The 13775-nt window shown below is 38.0% G+C and overlaps 1 protein-coding gene across 2 annotated transcripts in view; it reads right to left on the minus strand.

Annotated features, from left to right (window-relative positions):
- The window catches only part of iqsec1b (IQ motif and Sec7 domain ArfGEF 1b), a 294136-nt gene that overhangs the window by 205674 nt on the left and 74687 nt on the right, over nucleotides 1–13775 (minus strand). The window lies entirely within an intron of this gene.

Genomic DNA, 13775 nt, shown 5'->3' on the forward strand with positions numbered 1-13775 from the left:
CTTGATTGTTTGCTTTTATTCTTCTTGTAAGTCGCTTTGGATAAAAGCATCTGCTAAATGACTAAATGTAAATTTGGAATCGAAAGCTAGCCTAGCTAGGGAAACTTAAAACTGGACTTGAAGTTGGCAAATTTTAGAGGTTATGCTGCCATGCCTTAGACTTTCGTAAGCTATGATGCGCATTTGAGATGACCAAAAATTAAAGAGAAAAAGATGTTTAAATCCTGTGTATAAGCTGAACATTTTTTCAATCGAAGAATATAAAAAATTAAAATGTCAACAAATTTGTTTCATTTCCTATAAATGTTTTGGTCACAGACACAGGGAGCCACTGCAGATGGCCTGAAGAGCCACATGTGGCTCTGGAGCCGCAGGTTGCCGAGCCCTGTTCTAGACCATTGAAATGTATAGCAGCACTGTGGTCGAAGCACTGTTGGGCTCCGTTTCAGGGTCTGCGCTCGCTGGAACGACATGGAACTGGTGAAAAGGAAGGGGTGGGTGTCAGTTATTATGTCCATGGGAATGTGGTGCAAGGTTATAATAGTTTTGGATTTTTCATTAGTTTTTGTTTTGATTTGGTTGTAAATTTTTGTTTTCAAATTCAGTTAGTTTAAATGAGTTTTTAGAGAGAGTTTACTAGTTTTAATTTGTTTTTACTTTTTGGAAAATGCTTAGTTTTAGTTTAGTTTTTATTAGTTTTAGTTTTTTGTAATGGGGTATTTGTTGGGTGCCAGATTCAATAAAGTCACAATAAATGTTGCCTTTATTTCCTTTGTCTTATCCATCTTAGCCCCAATAAGTTTATAAAGTCATAAAACCAAAAAGATGAAATAGATTTCATATCAACCAAAAAGGTTTACGTATGAAAAAAGTTGACAAAGATGAAAACGAAGGACATTTTCACTATAATTTTAGTTTTGTAACCACAAAATACATTCACTTAGTTATGTTTTTTTTTTTTTTAACTTTAGTTTTTACTTTTATTTCATTTAACGAAAATGTTTTTTCAATTCTAGTTTTCGTTATTTCGTTAGTTTTCGTTGACTATAATAACCTTGATGTGGTGTGCAGGGTGTGTATTGCTTGTCTTCTGATCCCTGCAGTTCAGTTACTCCCCGGGCCCCTTCTTCTCTGCGGTGGTGGCACAGTAATTGTAATGATTGGTGGATTCATTTGTGCATTAGAATTTGCACAGAGTTCAGCTTTGGTGATCTTTGACCTGACCGTTGACCTATTGTAAACTCTGTTGATAGAGCAGGTTAGGGTAAGGTCATGTTACCTCTATGACACAATCCAACTTCACCAAATCCTGCTCCACAACAGAGATCCAAACATACTTTGCAGTCAGGACAGGTGCAAATGGTGCATGTAAGGTGGTTGGTTTGTATCATGCACACTCACTTGTGGTAATGCACAAGAACATGTTTCAATATGCATACAAAGGCAAGGAAGAGAACAGCTACCAAGTATTCAAGGATGTAAACAATGCAAGATTTTAAATTATAAAAAATAATCTGATCTGCAATTTTTTATGAGGAAGGATTTGTATTCAACATTTATGTCAGACCTCAAGGATACACAGTAGGGCTGGGCGATATGGACCAAAAGTCATATCCTGATATATTTAGGCTGAATATCGATATACGATATATATCCTGATATTTTTATAGCAAATGTTCAGTCAAGTAGTCACAAGTGGTTTTAATAAAACAGTTTGTTTAAGTGAACATAAATACTCTACCCTTTAAAAAAAAATATATCCATAAAGAGCACATTTAATAAAAAAAATATGTTAAATAAAAGCCGCAGCCTGGAGCAAGGATCACAGTGCAAATTTGAACTACAGTCATGGAAAAAATTATTAGACCACCCTTGTTTTCTTCAATTTCTTGTTGATTTTAATGCCTGGTACAACTAAAGATACATTTGTTTGGACAAATATATGATAACAACAAAAATAGCTCATACAAGTTTAAATTTAAGAGCTGATATCCAGACATTTTCCATGGTTTTCTTGATAATAACCAAAATTACAAACAAACATTTTATAATTATGACACTCGTGGGTACTTGGAAAAGTATAAAATATATAAATGCCATTTTATTCCAATTTGAAAAAAATACAGGTTTAGGTTTCTATTCTTTTTTATGATCTACTGTATGTCATTATCACTGTTATTCTGCACAAGACATTTTTGAGTTGTTCCCAACCCCATGATTGTGCTGATTCCATAGAAGTGGAGGACAAATATATTGCAGTAAAATACAAGGGGTTCATAGTTAACCAGGCAAGACATGAAGAACAAATTCTTATTTACAATGGCAGCCTGGCAATATCCATGAATGTTGAAATAAACTCCAGCTTCAAGCTTACATGAGTTATGGTAGCTTCACATAAATATGTGTTTCCTTATTACTATGCAAATGAAAGCAGCTCAGGAATCTAAGAAGGTATTTGCCTTTATAGTGTGAAACTTTACCATGTTTATCTGTAGTTATTGACTGCATCACTGAGACCGAATAGAGTTAATGCACCTTGTTCTCTGATAGCCCTGGGAAGTTGTGTTATTCTGTACCATGTGAAAGCACAAAGCCACCAGCTGCTGCAACCCAGTTAACCTTGCCACATGCCAGGTCAGCATCCAAAACACTGCATTCCCCCCAGCAGTGTAACTTTACAACTGGTTTAGAACTGGATGCAACCAGGTGGCAATCTCCGTGTCTGAGCAGGGAGGTAAACTAGGAAGTGCCTTAAACTGCATTCTACCGAAAATTCCAGCAGGGGGCGCTAAGTTTGGCAGCAAAAAAAATCTGTCCATTCATTGCAGTGCAAAATTTGAAAACAAACCAATGGGTGACGTCACGGTGACTACGTCCATTAATTATATACAGTCTATGGATGCAACCTAAGTGTGGGTTGGTTGGTGTGTTCAAGCAGCCAACATGCATGGTTTATCCCCCACCCATGGGATCAGGAGACAGAATAGAAGAGGAGGTTAAGGGTAAAGCTGCTGACATCCCTGCTCACCTGCTGAATGACACACCTGGTACACCAGAGGGTCCTGTGGGACTGGCTGTAGAACACAACCCAGGATCCTTGCGTAGAAATGATCGTATGCCCACTTTACGCTCACCTTCTGTCGTACGCTCGTTGGATAAATGAGGGCCAGAGACTTAATTTGGGGTTGTGTTTCTGGTGAATCAATGAATGCAAGTTTAAAAAAAAACAAAAAAACTTTTTGCTTTGGCTGGAAGCAAAGAAAAAAAGCACAATTTGTGGACTCACTAAAACAGTGAGGAGAGTAAAAGGCTCTGCAGGGCTGAGTGGCCCAACTACAGTGAGCCCCATCACACCATATGGGCAGCATGAGTTTCATGGATGCTAATGTTTGTTGCAAACCAAGGACAATAATGTTTCTTGGACAGTGTGGTAACAATTAAAGAGCAGCATGCTGAGAATGAAAAGCTAGTGAACAGTATACAACTGTTGTTACTGAAAACTCAAAGATAACCTTAAATACAAGTCTGTTCCTAAACCTCAACATGTAAAAACACTGAAGGTTTTGGAATACTAAATTATTTGACTGCAGGTCATATTCACATGCATTATTAGTGAGCATTGTTATTTTACCTCCCCAACAAAGGCAACAAACAAAATTAGACTTTGTTACTTGGGGCTTTTATTAAATTGCCATGAAGAGGCAGCAGGAGTTTTGGAGAGCCTCATGTGAAAGCAATGAGAAAGGGAACAACAGCAAAACATCAAAATCAAAATGAAGGAATAACGAGCAGTCTAATTTCCATACAGTGTATTACAGAAATTATGTGAAACTATTTATCTTGTTGAGTTATGTCAAAACAAAAGCCTGACACAGAAGGAAAATCATTTTAGTGTAGAGAAAATGCAACTAACTGTGTGTAGTGTAGTGTGACAAGTGAGTCAAACTGAATATTGCACTGCATTTATGAATAAACCTTGATGGCTATGGTTGTGTTGATACAGGGGCGAAATCCAAGATTCAGGAGGTAATAGATCCATTCTTTTCAAAGTCAAGGAGACTTTCATTGACTCCATAAGGGGAAATTGTCTTGGATTAAGTGAATCGCTCCATAGTTTTGATGATGTAGCTTGATAGCTTGATCGACCCCTTTCTGCCCCATAGCCAAGGTCTGCTTGCTCTGCATGTCACGGCTGTCTAAAGCTGGGGACACACTACACAGCTTTCACAGTCTTAAAATACTTGGAGTAGACACTACATGACTGGTATCAGCAGATTTTTGTAGGAGGACTGAAAGACTGGGGATCACACACTTAACAACTGCGCCTAATGAGATATGACAGACTACATGATTTGTCAAACAGACTAAAGCCTAGGGCTGGGCGATATATCGATATAAAAGTTATATGCTGATATTGCAAGAATCCAGCTGCTGTGAAAAGTAACCAATCTTTTTTCCTAACCTTACCTATTTGAATTGCTGAACCACATGGGACACAAATCTCGGTGATTATAATTTGAAAAACAGAAATTGACACAGAGTATTCTTGTAAGCAAACACAAGCAATGTTTGCATCAGCATTTCTTACTGTGTGTCAGGGCTGGGCGATATATATCGATATAAAAGATACATTGGTATAATTTTAAATGTGATATGGAATTAGACCAAATCGCATATATCTATATACAGTAATGGTAAAAATTATTAGACCACCTTGTTTTCTCTAATGTCTTGTTCATTTTAATGCCTGGTACAACTAAAGGTACATTTGTTTGGACAGATATAATGATAACAAAAAATAGCTCATAAGAGTTTAATTTAAGAGCTGATAAAGATATTTTCTATGGTTTTCTTGTTTATGATTTTGGTTATTATCAAGGAAAACCATGGAAAATATCTTGATATGAGCTCTTAAATTAAACTCTTATGAGCTATTTTTTGTTATCATTATATCTGTCCAAACAAATGTACCTTTAGTTGCAACAGGCATTAAAATGAACAAGAAATTGAGGAAAACAATGGTCTAATAATTTTTTTTTTTACATGACGGTAGTTCAAATTTGCACTGTGCTTCAGGCAAGCTATGGTTTTTTATTTAAATGTGCACTTTATGGAGATTTGATTTTAAAAAAGCCACTCGTGTTGTTATACAGTATTTATGTTCACTAAAATAAACAGTTTCAATAAAACTACTTGTGACATGTCATATTTGGCTTTGACTGAACATTTGCTCTCACTTTGCGATAAAAAATATAGGGATATATATCGTATATCGATATTCAGCCTAAATATATCGGGATATGACTTTTGGTCCATATTGCCCAGCCCTAATAAAGCCAACTGAACACATCAAACTCACACGAGGGCGACAGTTTAAAGGGTAAACAAACAGACCAGTTGGTGGTAGTAATGCACTGATTGGATGTTTGACAACCGCCAATAAAACTTAAGATGAAGAAGAAGAGGTGGAAGAAGTAAACAAACATGGAAGTCAATCATCTCGCTGCTGATTGATATATTTTTTGTATCGATATATCGCCCAGCCCTAGTAAGCTCCCCTCACACACTGACAGATTTTTGTGCCAACTAGCCATGTTGACTGTCCCCAACTAGTGCAGACGTTGCCGAACCAGGAATCATCGATAAAATCTACAAAATAAACTGCCAACAGTTCGTCTCAGAGTCTCAAACGATCTGTGAGTGCACATAGATGCAGGATGGATTCTGTTTTGGTTCTATTAGACCTCAGTGCTGCATTTGATGCTGTGTATCTTGGTTGAGAGGCTCGGGCATTGGAACTATGTTCTGTGGTGTAACCCATGGTTCTGGTCTGGGTCCGATTCTTTTTTCTCTGTACATGCACTCGTTCACATTACATTTAAGCCCAAAATGTTGCAAAACTTTTCCATAAAATTGCCTTAACTCTATAAAAGATTGCAGATACTTTTACAGCTAAATACTGACAAAAGTGAAGTTCTTATTCCTTCCCTGCTGCTGTTGTCCAGAAGGACATAGAAAGTCTTGGCTCTCTACTCTCTTCTGTTAAACCTACCCTCTGTAATCTGGTGTCTCTTTGGATCAGACTTTGACTCTTGACTAGCATATAAATAGTTTGGTTCCCTAGTTTCTACCAGCTGAGGAACACTGCTAAACTCAGGTTGGAAGTCCCTCCTGTGTTTACTACTGTAATTCCCTTTCCGTCTACATTAGCAAGACTTCCCTGAATCGCCTACAAGCTGCAGACAGAGACTATTTCAAGATTCTTGTGATCACTTTGAGAGCACTGCGTGGTCAGGTGCACACCTACATTAAAGAGCTAGTGCAGCCCTATATCAGCAGCAGGTCTCTAAAGTCCTCTGATCAGGGTTTGTTGGTTGTCCGTCCCTCTAGGCTCAAGACAAAAGGAAACTGTGCTTTTGAGGTTGTAGCTCCCAAACTGTGGAACTCTCTCCCAGTGGACACTTATAGAAAGCAGCTCAAAACCCACATGTTGGACATGCTTTTGGTTCATTTTTGTGTCCTTTATGTTTCTAGTTGATGTTTGCATTGGGGTTTTTTTGTTTTGTCTTCAAAATTGTTATGTCTTTTGTTGTGAAGCACTTTGTTCTGTCAACTCTTGATGGTTGCTACATAAATAAACATATTTATTTTATTATCATTAAAAGAGGATTATTTCTTCCAGCAGATTCTCTTTGCTACCCCAATTATTTTGTATATCTCCACAAAAGAAAAGATCAAAAAGACCTGTCTTTTTGCTCAGATATAGCTGTATAAATATTTGTTTTACATGGACCATTCCTTTCAACGTACAGCTAATTTTCAAACAGAATCAACAAACATGACCACCGTCCACCTGCTGCTAAATATCTGAATACATTGGCAGGCCCTTTGGCAGGACACACATTGTGCCAGTCTACTGTACACTGTAAAAAATGTCTGTAGATTTTATGCTGAAAAACTGCTAAACCATGACAGTAAAAGACCATAAAATGATAAATGGGTTAATTCAGTTTCAGTAACAATGAAACACCGTAAATGTATATATCAGCCAAAACAGTATTTTTACAGTTTAAAAAAAAAAATACATGACTCCACTTTAAAATACACTGGGACCGTGTTTGGTGCCAAACTGTCAATCAAACTGCCACGTTTGTGAGTAGCCAATAAGACAACACAACACTGAGCAAGTGTTGTGTGTTGTTGACCAATCAGGTAGCCTATTGTTGTTGCTAAACAAGCGATGGCGTTTTCTTGGATTTTCAAAAAATAAATAAATAAATAAATATAAAAATGTGGCAGCATATTGCTGCCGTGAAGAGGCCGCTGGCTGTAACAGAACAAAAAGAGGATCAGGAGGATGATTCAAAGAAAAATAATAAAAGACGTTTTAATACAAAGTGGAAAGTGGAAAAGGATGGCAAGGTTCGCGACTGGCTGGTGTACAACGTCACAACAGAGGAGCTGCGCTGTGGGGATTGCCCTATGTATGGCTCGGAGAAAGCAAAATCAAAACCATTTGTAATCGGGACAAAAAAACTTAAAGTTAGAGGCAATAAATGTTATTCAGTCAAAATAGTCTTGTCTTGAAAGCAACATAAACTTATAAGTATTTTGTTATAAATGTAATGTTTATTGTCCATCTAAAATTTTAAAAAAAGTTGAACCTGGATATGTAATGACACTACAGTGACAAAGAAACTGTGACTAATGGATTGCATTTGGGTATTAACTAAATAAATGAGACCATCAGTGAGATGATTGGCTGTTTGTATTTCTGTTATTTTCTATTCTAAATGCCTGCCACATCAGGTCAGATACAGTTGTAAGGCATTATGTAGGTCTAGTCATTAATGAGATTAAGTTGGTTGTTAATTTGACAGCTTTAATGTGTATTCTGTACAAGTTCAAGAACCATTCTTAAGCATTTTCTGAGTCGTTCACCTTTATTTTAGGCACAAAAAAAATTTGGCTGTTAAAAAACCACTGTGGCAGGTTGCCAAAAAAGTTAACTTCAGGCCCTGTATACAAGCCATCATTTTTGCATTTATTTTTAGTTAAAATAGTTTTTCTCACTGTTGAATGTACTAAACACCATATCTCTAACAAAAATATACTGTAATATTTAATGGTAAAATCTTAAATTTATGCAGCATTTGTAAAGTATTTCTTGTCAAATTATATGGCAGAACAGCATGTCTTTTGATGGAAATCTTTTTATTTATAGGGTAAAAAATGGAATGAAATGGCAATCTTAAAAGTGAAATCAACAATGCCAATATCTTTTTACCGTAATATTAAAAAAAGTTCAACCATATTTATTATGGTAAAGTTCTGGCAACCACAGCTGCCTTTTTTTACCGTAAAAACAACAGATCTTTTTTTAAAGTGTATAATAAAAACCTTTGCTGGCTGGTGCAACAGTCAGTGGCAGGTAGATCTTGTAACTTGCTAATTCTGTGGCCAATGGATAAAGAAATGTGTTTTGCTGTCAGCAGTGTGACTTTTAACCCACACTGAATCTGAAGCTTCACTCTGGAGTCATCACTATGCTGTCTTATCGTTTCTACACCACCACTATAAAAATGGTCTTGTCCAGGAACTCTCAGGAAGACACTGCTGACACAGTTGCGTCTGGGTGTCTCACACAGGGTTCATTGGTGGAGACATGTGGAGTGGAACGGTCCAGCTAACAGTCATCTCTCTGGAGCTCAGGCTGATTACTAGCAGCTACCACACGCAGAGCCCCCAGCCTCCTCTATACCCCCCACTGTCCACTGCTGAGGTAATTCCATTTCTCCAGCAAGATGAAGTTCTGTCTTTTATTGCACTGAAGGCCGTTACACAGCTTCAATATCCTTCTAAAGCATAAGCTCATGAGAGTTTATCCTTGACCCGATAAAAAAGAGAGAAGCTTTACTCGTCAACAATATAATCCTGTAATTCTTTCACATTTCAGAGCCTGATGAAATCGCCTTTGTGGTTTCACAGTGCCCGCGTCTTCACATAATTATGCTCTCTACACTTGGCCTTCATTCTCTGCTGGCTAAATGAAATATCACAAACACGTCTGTGTGACCACCAGTATCATGTATAAATCAATAAAATATTTTAAAAAAATCAATTTTCGGGGGACTCATTGATCCCTAAAAACTAACTGTCTGTATAAAAAAAGACATACCGTATTTCCTCAGTTTGAAGCTGGGCCCCTATTAATGACTGGCCTCATTTAGTAACTGGGTGTAAAACAATTTTTAGTAATACATTTTTGGTAATTTAGTAAATAAAAGCCGGCCTCTTTTATGCGCCGGGTGTCTTACCGGTGTTATGTCAAAGTCTGTTCCCCCGTCGATATGTGTCCCCCTTACCTTAACCTGCACCAACCTGACCCCTGACCCCAACCAGTCCTCCTTTAAGTTGTTAACATGAGCCCAAGTTTACCTTAACCCCAAACAGTTCTCTCTACAAGGCCTAACCTTAAACTTAACTCCTAACTCCAACCGTGGAGGTGATGCTACGGAGAACACCATTCAGGAAACATCATTTGACGGTAACAGATTTCCACACAACACCTGTATTTTGAAGTTTGGCCACACGAGTTAGTACTGTAGGTAAATATGGTTGTTTCTCACGCTGTCCTAGTCATTCTCTGTAAAGTCCAGCCATTTACGCACGTTCTCCTGGGCTTTTTAGTAGTTTAGACATTTTAAATCCTGCTTAAAATGAACATTCAGCGTGCTGTTCATTGTTTGTTTGCATCCGAGTACTTCCAATATGGCTGACATCCGGGTAACTGGCTACAATGCGCTGTGTAAAACACTCTAAAAAGTGTCGGTCTGAGCTGCTCTGATTTTCTTTTTTAAATAAAAGCCTCCTTCAATTAATAGCCTGCCCATGTTATTAGCCGGGTCCCAAACTGATTTTTTATTAATAGAAGCCCCGGCTACTATTTGAGGAAATACAGTAATTTCAATACACAAAAGCCTATGCACAGCCTGCTATCTGGCTGATATGTTAGTACTGTTGCATCTCATTTTTTTCATTAATCACCGATAAGTCAGCTTTATCTGATATCAGACCTGCAGCCACACACCAGCACAGTCCTGTCCAGCTGAATCATCTGTCACTGTGATGAAAGTGTTGTGCTGCCCTTTGATTGACTTGGAAAGAACAAGGTGTCCACAGTGTCTAACTCCAGCGTCTCCCAGGGACAGACTTTCAATTTATCTCTACTCTGACATCTCACTCTGTCTCAGGACACTGTGGAGTGTCCCTGACACATGAGATGAGGTGGTCACAATGCCACACTAGTCTGTCTGCCACAGGGCTGCTCTGACTTTATGTTTTGCTGACTGAAATGGATTTGCAGATTCAGATCCCAGAGTTCACATTCAGTTGGAAGACTTCCTTTCCATCTGGCATTAACACCTGGATGATTGGATTGTAATCATACAAAACAAAAACACATCAAATCCAGGTGCAAATGTACCCAAGATGCATTAAGGAGTCGATTATGCAAACTACCTCCAGAGATGGTCAGAGATGCATTCACCCACAGTCACAACAAACTCTGATGCATTGCATTTTTCCTCCATATATTAAAGCAAGAAATACAACTCTGCATGCAGATTTAACCAAAGGGCACAAGAAATTCAGAAGGCAGGTACCTGTAGAATGGACAAAAACATTATTCTAACTCACTAGTGTGATACTGCTATAAAATCCGAAAAAGGGTGGGGGTGAAACATAATGTGCTTACCACAGATGCATTTAATTGCCAGACACATTAGCTGTAGACAGTCTAAATAGTCTGTACGCTCTGCTCCGAGGACAGAGCGTTCTTTCCAAATGAAGCTTAGAGGAAAAAGTTAGAAATAACTTCCTGTAATGGCAACAGATATGTTTCCATCTTTAAATCAATATTTGTCTTTTCAACACAGGCCTGTCTTGACAATTAGCTGAGTAATTATTATTATCCTAGGCCAGGGGTTGGCGACCTTTACTACCTAAAGAGCCATTGTTGACCAAAATAAGAAAAAATTGTCGGAATTGAGCCATAAACCTTATTTTGAATGAAAATAAAATAGCCTACTGAGGTTAAATTACTCTACCAACATGACTAATCGGTCAAAATTAGCATTCATTAATATGATTTTGGAGTTTTTAATCAAAAGCTATAGCTAGGGAAACTCGAAACTAGACTTGAAGTTGGCAAAATGTATAGGTTGAGGCTTTTTTTTGATTTTCATAAGCTATGATGCACATTTCAGTTGACTAATACAGTCATGGAAAAAATATTAGACCATTGAATAATGGAGAGCTGATATCTAGCCATTTTCCATGTTTTTTCTTGATAATTATTATGGTTATTATCAAGAAAACATGAAAAATGGCTATCAGCTCTTAAATAAATCTCTTATGATATATCTTTGTTGTTATTATTATATTTGTCCAAACAAATGTACCTTTAGTTGTATCAGGCATTAAAATGAACAAGAAACTGATGACTGTATGTTAAAAGGAAATGCTTTATTGCTGTATATAAGCTTAACATTTTTACAATTGAAGAATACAAATAGTTTTGGGCCTACACCAATGATAAATGAAAATTAAAATGTAAATTTTTTTGTGTCACAGCCACATGGAGCCACTGCAGATGGCCTGAAGAGCCTCATGTGGCTCTGGAGCCGCAGGCTGCTGACCCCTGACCTAGGCCTACATCTATGTCTCGTGTGTCCTTGTTATTTTAATTATACCTGGTTTCTTTCTTTGTGATATCTATGTCTACTTTAGCTTTTCTTTTGTCTTTTGTGTTTCCACTAATACTCTTTGTGGAAAACACCACTTAACAACAAATGTATTATTTTTCATGAATTACATTAAAAACAAAGAGGAGTGAACTATACGTTTCATTCTTGCTAAATCAGGCTCCGTTTACATGATTTATTCCGCGTTTAGACGAGCGTTTTCGGGAGGAAATCTGCTGCATATGGTGACGCAAAAGTGTGTTGAATGTGATTGGGTATGCATGCCAGGCAGCATTACTTAAAGCGATAAGAGTATCTTTGGGTATGAAGAAGTTTTTCACGCCACGCATTTTCATCAGCTACTCCTTCCGCAAAGTTCTCCACCATCCACTAGATCTCCCAGGTCTCGTCCAAAGCCGTCTGGCTCGCCTCCCACCAATTGGTGCATCCAAAATGTGATAGAGGTAATTCCAGATCCTTCTCTGTTCACTAATACTATCTGTACATATCCTGTACATTTGGTGGGAAGACTCCTGTAAGTTAATTAGAGCTGCCAGAGCAGCTTGAAGGTCCGACTCATGGAAATTATCCCACGTTTCTTTATTTCTTGTTCTGGAGCATGTATGTGACGTAAACGCGTACGTGACGTGAGCAGATATGAGCAGAGTTTTGTGTCTTGGCAGTGTAGACGGACACGCTACGGCAGAGCGGATTCAACTTTTCCACTTTGGAGGGTGATTTCACATTTTTGCCTTTTTATGCCCCAAAAACGCAGTCACCATCTAAACGAAACGCACTTCCGATTAAATGTTTTGTCGTTTTTACCCGCAAGCGTCCTCGTGTAAACAGGGCCTCAGATTCACCCTGTATCACAAAGCATTTGAATAATAGGGCTGTAACTGCTCATGTAGAACAGATGGTATGCAGATTGTTGCAAGTAATATGAAACCAAAGAGTTGAAGGAGATGTTGCATCATATGGATGTTGGGATCTGTGTATTCTTTTTGCCCATATTGTATCATATATTGATTGTATCTATCCATAGCCGACACAACAGTCAACAGTGCATACCATTTACCAATGTTGCTCCCAGTTTTGGCTGAAGATAAAGAAAAGAATAAAATTCAGATAATGGTGTGGAAAAGAACACATTTCAAGCTTAACCGACTCCTCACACAGCCCTGCCTTATCTTATCATGGCTGCCTCTCACAAATTAAGTCATATAGAGTAAGAGGAGAAGATATGTGCCCATGAATGTGCAAAGTTATTGTATTGTGACCTCAGAACAGGACACAACTCCTTGGTTGACAGCCCTGGTGGAACAATCTATCAAGCAAAGATGAGAATCATAGAGGAGACACTGCAGGAAGCATTGCAACATCTTGCTGCTTCCTGAAGGAAAACAATAATCTTATCTGGCCAGGGTGGAACTGACGGGTGAGGGTGCACAGCAGTTAAAGTCCAGAAGGTTTCAGAGAAAGTTCATGAGGTTTTGTCTACAAAAACAAATCTACAACATGTTTACAGGCACAATAATGAGAATGTATGTGTACATCCTTGTCACACCGTGGTGAGGTGGTGTTTTATTTTGTGTTCTGGTCTTGTTATTTCCTGTTTTATTTTGAAATAGTAACTCTCCTCTTGTTTCAGGTCACTTGTCCTTCCCCGTGTGTCATCTGTCTGATTGTCTCCCTAATCACCGATTGTGTTCACCTGGTGCTCCCTTTCCTCCATGTGTTCCAATAGTCTGTGTTTTCCCTTGTCTTGGTCCAGTGTGTTTGACCCCGTCACCATACCAGCCACTTATCTCCTTCTTGCCACAGCTTGTCTTGTTTTCGCCTTTTGGATTCCTCGCAAGAGTGATTCTTCTTTGTTATTTATTAGTTAACGTTCTGGAGTCCACAAAAGCGCATTTACTGAAGTTTTTGCAGAGATTTTTTTTAATTTTGCAGTGTGCATTCAGCATTTCAATGCATTTTTAATGAAATCTTTTGTGTTTAATGTTTTTGGTGTGTTTTTATGTAATTTTG

The sequence above is a fragment of the Centropristis striata genome, chromosome 3, assembly GCF_030273125.1.
Source record: "Centropristis striata isolate RG_2023a ecotype Rhode Island chromosome 3, C.striata_1.0, whole genome shotgun sequence".
NCBI classification, from domain to species: Eukaryota; Metazoa; Chordata; class Actinopteri; order Perciformes; family Serranidae; genus Centropristis; species Centropristis striata.